Raw genomic sequence first — 6916 nt, forward strand, 5'->3', positions numbered from 1 at the left:
CTGTGGACCTTTCCTACTTTCTAAACCTACCCTTGTCTCTTTTTATCAGATCTGGTGCCTTCCTGTCATGTCACCACAGGTGATGACAAATCTGATAAACGAATTAGTTTTCCTATGTTGATGGGCTCCTTGGCTTTACTGCCCTTCCCAGGTAATCAGGTAATGCATATATATACATGTATTTTTAAACAGACAGGATCTCGCTCTGTCGCCCATGCTGGAGTGCAGTGGTGCGACCTTGGCTCCCTGCAGCTTCAACCTCCTGGGCTCAAGCAATCCTCCCACCTCAGCCTCTCAGATAGCTGGGACTACAGGTGCACGCTGCTATGCCTGGCTAACGTTTGTATTTTTTGTAGAGACAGAGTCTTGTTACGTTGACCAGGCTGGTCTTGAACTCCTAGGCTCCTGCCTTCGCCCCACAAAGTGCTGGAATTACTGGTGTGAGCCCCTGTGCCCAGCAGTAATACATATATCTTACAGTTTTAAACTTTAACCATAAAATCATAATGGTGATGATTCCTAGCACTGTAATAAGTTAGCTAGGGAGAGGTTTCAGGACAAGGAGAACTCATTGGTTTCCCTTAAACTACATTCTGTAAGTAATTTTCTAGGCTTGAGGTTTACCTCTCAACCCGCACTTCCTCCCTTTATTATCTTTATTCCTTTGAGGCCCCTCCTAGCTCTCAAAAAAAAAAAAAATGCATGACTTGCGTTCAAGCAGCATCTCGGTGTAGCAGGTGGGCATATTCACTTCGCCATGCAGTACCTCCCAATTGCAACACATTTTACCATCAACAAAATAGGCAATGATGATTCAGCTTATAAGTCAGCTAGATCTGGGGATAATGATACCTCTGTGACAGGATGGTTGACAAGGATTGTGCTGGATGTGGAATAGGCACTCAGTAAATGTTTTCTATTCTTTGGCCACTTCTCCCTGACTTTGCTGCCTTCCGATTGCTTCTTTCCTCACCATTCCACTAAAAGCATCAGTCGTGCAAACTTTCTGGGGTTGTATCACAGCACTTTCAGAAGCTGGAGGTATACTAGCTGCATTTCTGTAGTAGTTCAGATTTCTTTACATATTGAAGTTGACTCTTCATGTCCCTCACCTTTGTGACCCTTGAGCTCAGTAGTCAAGGAGGTGAAAACATAATGGGGTCCCAGGTAGTGCCTGAGATTACTTTTCTGAAGAAGTATAATTAAAAGTAATCTTGTTTTGAGAATTTGTGAAGCATTTTGTGATCACCCTGGCAATACCTGTCTGCGTATTGAGAAATCAGAGTTGAGAACCACTGCCTAAAGGTTTCAGGTGACCTGTGTATCTGCCCAGAATCCAGTCTTTTATTCCTTCTTTCCTTCCCTCAAGCAGGATTTACTGAACATCTGCAGCCTAGCCCTGTATTCCCCACTGAAAAACACAAAAGGTTAACAAACAGCTTCTTCCCTGGGGAAGTAGACATAAACACAGAAAATATTTAACATTGTTACTTAATTTGGCTGAGTTGAACCGGTGGTAAATGCCATATTAGTACAGAGAAGGCCTTGAGGAGAAAGGAGGGCCTGATTCGGATGTTGAAGCATGTGTAGGCGGAGGAGACTGGAAAGGGCATTCCAGGCAGAAGGAACATCATGAGCAAGGACTCAGAATCTGAGATGAAGCTGTGCAACTTATTTAGAGCAGAAGACTGGAAATGTAACAATATGTAGCTAATGGTTACTGAGAATTTAAGATATGCCAGGCCCTGCTCTGATATTTTACCTGCATTTTCTTTTCCCCCCTTCCCCTTCCCTTCCCTTTTTTTCTTTCTTTCTTTCGAGTTTCATTCTTATTGCCCAGGCTGGAGTGCAGTAGCATGATCTCGGCTCACTGCAGCCTCTGCCTCCAGGGTTCAAGTGATTTTCCTGCCTCAGCCTCCTGAGTAGCTGGGATTACAGGTGCCTGCCACCATGTCCGGCTAATTTTTTGTATTTTTAGTAGAGACGGGATTTCGCTGTGTTGGCCAGGCTGGTCTCAAACTCCTGATCTCAGGTGATCCACCCGCTTCGGCCTCCCGAAGTACTGGGATTAAGGCGTGAGCCACCACACCCGGACTTTACCTGCATTTTCATTTAGTTCTCACAATCACAATCTGAGATGGTGTTGTAGAAGAGGAAACTGAGACAAAGAGAGGCTTAAGTCACGTGGCTAAGTTACCACAGCCAGTAAGTGGCAAAATGAAGCAGGAGTAACAAGAAATAAGACTTGGGCTAGGTGCGGGTGGCTCATGCCTGTAATCCCAGCACTTTGGGAGGCCAAAGTGGGCGGATCACTTGAGGTCAGAAGTTGGAGACAAGCCTGGCCAACACGGCAAAACCCTGTCTCTACTAAAAATACAAAATTAGCTAGGCATGGTGGCGGGAGCCTGTAATCCCAGCTACAGGGGAGGCTGAGGCAGGAGAATTGCCTGGGAGGCAGAGGTTGCAGTGAGCTGAGAGAATTACCTGGGAGGCAGAGGTTGCAGTGAGCTGAGATTGTGCCACTATACTCCAGCCTGGGTGACGGAGTGAGATTCTATCTAAACAAAAAATAATAAATAAAAATAAAAATAAAAAAATCAGGCTGGACAACATGGTGAGACCCTGTCTCTACAAAAAATAATTTTTAAAATTAGCCAGGTGTGGTGGTGCATGCCTGTAGCCCCAGCTATTTGGGGGGCTCAGATGGGAGGATCGCACGAGCCCAGGAGTTCAAGGTTGCAGTGAGTGATGATCACACCACTGCACTACAGCCTGGGTGTCAGAGCAAGAGCTCAAAATAAATAAACAAATAAATAATTTTTTTAAAAAAAAAGAAATAAGACCACCTCGATGAATGGGGCCGCATCTTGTTGGACCTTAGCTGTTTTTCACCTTTTCTCCTTCCCTTCACTGTGTCACTATAAAGTCCTCCCAGCTTTCTGACAGTTATTTCTCTCTCATTTTCATTGGCTCCCTAACTAAATAGCTAGATAGCTCCCTAAAGCTATCTAGCCATCCAGTTAAGGAAATACATATACTGATACAGGTTTCTGGCAGGAATCTATGGCAGGCTGGTACGCCAACACAGAAAGCATAAGAAGACCCTTAGCTCTTTTTGGACTAGAGAAGGAGAGGGAAGATTGAACTTTGTTATGACTGAATGTTTGTGTCTCCTCCCCCCAGCTCAAATTCATATATTGAAGCCTTAACCCCTACTGTGTCTCTATTTGGAGAAGGGGACTCTAAGGAAGTAATTAAGGTTAAATGAGGTCATAAGGGTAGGGCCTTGATCCTACAGGATCAGTGCCCTTATAAGAAGAGACATCAGAGTGCTCGGGTACTAGCTCTACCACATGCACTGAGGAAAGACTATATGAGGACATAGAGAGAAGGTGGCTGTCTACAAGACAGGAAGAGAGCCCTCTCCAGAAGGCACATCAGCTAGAACCTTGATCTTGGACTTCCAGCCTCTGGAACTGTGAGAAAATAAATTTCTGTTATTTAAGCCACCCAGTCTGTGGTATTTTGTTATGGTAACTCTAGCAAACTAGTTCAAGCTTCCAGAAATATTTGAGGTAGAAAGAGGCTAGTGCTGAGACAGGGTCTCTACTTAGTGGAAGTAATCAGCTGTCCTTGAAAACGAGCATTACTTTCTTTCTTTCTTTTTTTTTCTTTGGGATGGAGTTTCGTTCTTGTTACCCAGGCTGGAGTGCAATGGCACGATCTCAGCTCACTACAACCTCCGCCTCCCAGGTTCAAGCGATTCTCCTACCTCAGCCTCCCAAGTAGCTGGGACTACAGGCATCTGCCACCATGTCCAGCTAATTTGTGTACTTTTAGTAGAGATGGGGTTTCACCATGTTGGCCAGGCTGGTCTCTAACTCTTGACCTCACGTCATCTGCCCGCCTCAGCCTCCCAAAGTGCTGGGATTACAGGTGTGAGCCACTGCACCCGGCTGAAAAGTGAGCATTTCTGACCTAGAAACTTCACATGGTTATTTAATTTAATTAATTATTTACTAATTTATTTTTGAGATGGAGTCTCACTCTGTCACCCAGGCTGGAGTGCAATGGCAAGGTCTAGGCTCACTGCAACCTCAGCCTTCTGGGTTCAAGTGATTCTCCTACCTCAGCCTCTTAAGTAGATGGGATTACAGGCTCCAGCCATCCCACCCCGCTAATTTTTTTTGTATTTTTAGTAGAGACTGCATTTCACCATGTTGGCCAGGCTGGTCTTGAACTCTTGACTTCAAATAATCCGCCTGCCTCAGCCTCCCAACATGCTGGAATTACAGGTGTGAGCCACCTCGCCGAGCCTTTAAAAAAAAAAAGAAAGAAAGAAAGGAAAATTCTTTATTTATTTATGTATTTATTTTGAGACAGGTTCTCATTCCCACCACCCAGGTGGGAATGCAGTGGCATGATCACGGCTCATTGCAGCCTCAATCTCTCAGGCTCAAGAGATCCTCCCACCTTATTTTTTGATTTTTTGGTAAAGATGAGGTCTCACTATGTTACCCAGGCTGGTCTGGAATTCCTGGACTCAAGCAGTCACCCTGCCTAAGACTCCCAAAGTGCTGGGATTACAGTTGTGAGCCACTGCACCCAGCTATTTATTTGTTGAGAAAGAGTCTCACTATGTTCAGGGGCGCAATCATGGATCACTGCAGCCTCGACCTCCCAGGCTCAGATGATCCTTCCACCTCAGCCGTCTGAGTAGCTAGGACTAAAGGTACATGCCACCACACCTGGCTAATTTTTGTATTTTTTGTAGAGACAGGGTCTCACTATGTTGTTTATGGTTGGTCTCAAACTCCTGGCCTCAAGTGATTCTCCCACCTTGGCCCCCCAAAGTGCTGGGATTACAGGCATGAGCCACTGCACCTAGCCTACATGTTTATTTTATTTTATTCTAATTTTTTTTTAAAAGGCCTGGGCATGGTGGCTCACACCTGTAATCCCAACAGTTTGGGAGGCCGAGGCAGGCGGATCACCTGAAGCTGGGAGTTTGACACCAGACTTACCAACATGGAGAAACCCCGTCTATACTAAAAACACAAAAAAATTAGCTGGGCGTAGTGGCGGGCGCCTGTAGTCCCAGCTACTCCGGAGGCTGAGGCAGGAGAATGGTGTGAACCCGGGAGGCAGAGCATGCAGTAAGCTGAGATCACACCACTGCACTCCAGCCTGGGTGACAGAGCGAGACTCCGTCTCAAAAAAAAAAAAAAGATACAAAATTAGCAGGCATGGTGATGCATGCCTGTAATCCCAGCTACTCAGGAGGCTGAGGCAGGAGAATCGCTTGAACTAGGGAGGTGGAGGTTGCGGTGAGCCAAGATGGCATCATGCACTCCAACCTGGACAACAAGAGCGAAACTCCCTTTCAAAAAAAAAAAAAGGGATGGAGTCTTGTGATGTTGTCCAGGCTGGTCTCAAACTCCTGAGCTCAAGTGATCCTCCCACCTTGGCCTCCCGAAGTGTTGGGGTTATAGGCGTGAGTCACCAGGCTTTGCCTACATGTTTATTTTTGACTGTGCTTTTGTGGTCTCTGTAATATTGGAGGGAGCTTTCCTCTTTGGTTGGAAGACTGAGGCAGCTATCATGGGAAAGAAGGTGGTCAGGGTCTATTTCCCTGCAAGGAATTTTGTGGCCAATCAGCATATTGTCATTGTTGTTGTCTATGTATGTGACTTGGTGGATGTATACAAATAAGCATCTCCCTGAGAGGAGGTTATTTTCAGTTCATTAAAATTTCATGAGTACCTACTATGTGTCAAGTATTGTGCTGTGTGATGGAGATAGGACAATAGAGGCAGACAGGGACACAATCCCTTCTCCCCATGGCTCTTGTAGTTCATCTGGCAAGACAGGCATAAATGGTTAGAGGTTGTTGAATGTGGTAACAAGTGACACTTAGACTGAGACCTGAAAGATGAGTGTGAGTTGTCCAAGAGGGAACGGCATGTGCAAAAGGTTGGATTTGGGGAGCAAGAGTAAGATGAATCTGAGGAGATCAAAGGAGCATCAGCAAGTTCAGTATAGCTAGAGGGTGATGTGATCCAGGTCTTGTATTTCCAGGCTGCAGTGCAGTGGTGTCACCATAGGTCACTGAAGCCTGGAATGCCTGAGCTCAAGCCATCCTCCTGCCTCAGCCTGCTGAGTAACTTGTAGCTAGGACTACAGGCATGAACTAACTTTGTTTTCTTTTTGTAGAGATGGGGTCTCACTATGTTGCCTAGGCTGGTCTTGAATTATTGGTCTCAAGCAATCCTCCCACCTTGGCCTCCCAAAGCACTGGGATTACAGGTGTGATCTAGTGCACCCAGCCTGCTTTAAGGATTTTGAATATTGTCCTAAAGATGAAAAGTTATGGTAATATTTGAAGCAAGGGAAAAATCCTGCTGAGAGGAATAATCAAACTTGCATTTTAAAAGGGAAACTGAGGCTGGGCACGGTGGCTCACGCCTGTAATCCCAGCACTTTGTGAGGCCGAGGTGGGCGGATCACCTGAGGTTGGGATTTCGAGACCAGCCTGACCAACATGGAGAAACCCCGTCTCTACTAAAAGTATAAAATTCGCTAGGCGTGGTGGCGCATGCCTGTAATCCCAGCTATTCAGGAGGCTGAGGCAAGAGAATTGCTTGAACTCAGAGGCAAAGTTTGCAGTGAGCCGAGATCATGCCATTGCACTCCAGCCTGAGCAATAAGAGCGAAACTCTGTATCAAAACAAACAAACAAAACAAAACAAAACAACAACAACAACAACAAAAACAAAGACAAAAAAACACAGCTGGGTGCCGTGGCTCACTCCTGTAATCCCAACACTTTGGGAAGCTGAGGCAGACGAGTCACGAGGTCAGGAGTTTGAGACCAGCCTGGCCAACATAGTGAAACCCTGTCTCTACTGAAAAAATA

Source organism: Rhinopithecus bieti, unplaced genomic scaffold (assembly GCF_001698545.2).
Source record: "Rhinopithecus bieti isolate Rb0 unplaced genomic scaffold, ASM169854v2 scaffold_24390, whole genome shotgun sequence".
NCBI classification, from domain to species: domain Eukaryota; kingdom Metazoa; phylum Chordata; class Mammalia; order Primates; family Cercopithecidae; genus Rhinopithecus; species Rhinopithecus bieti.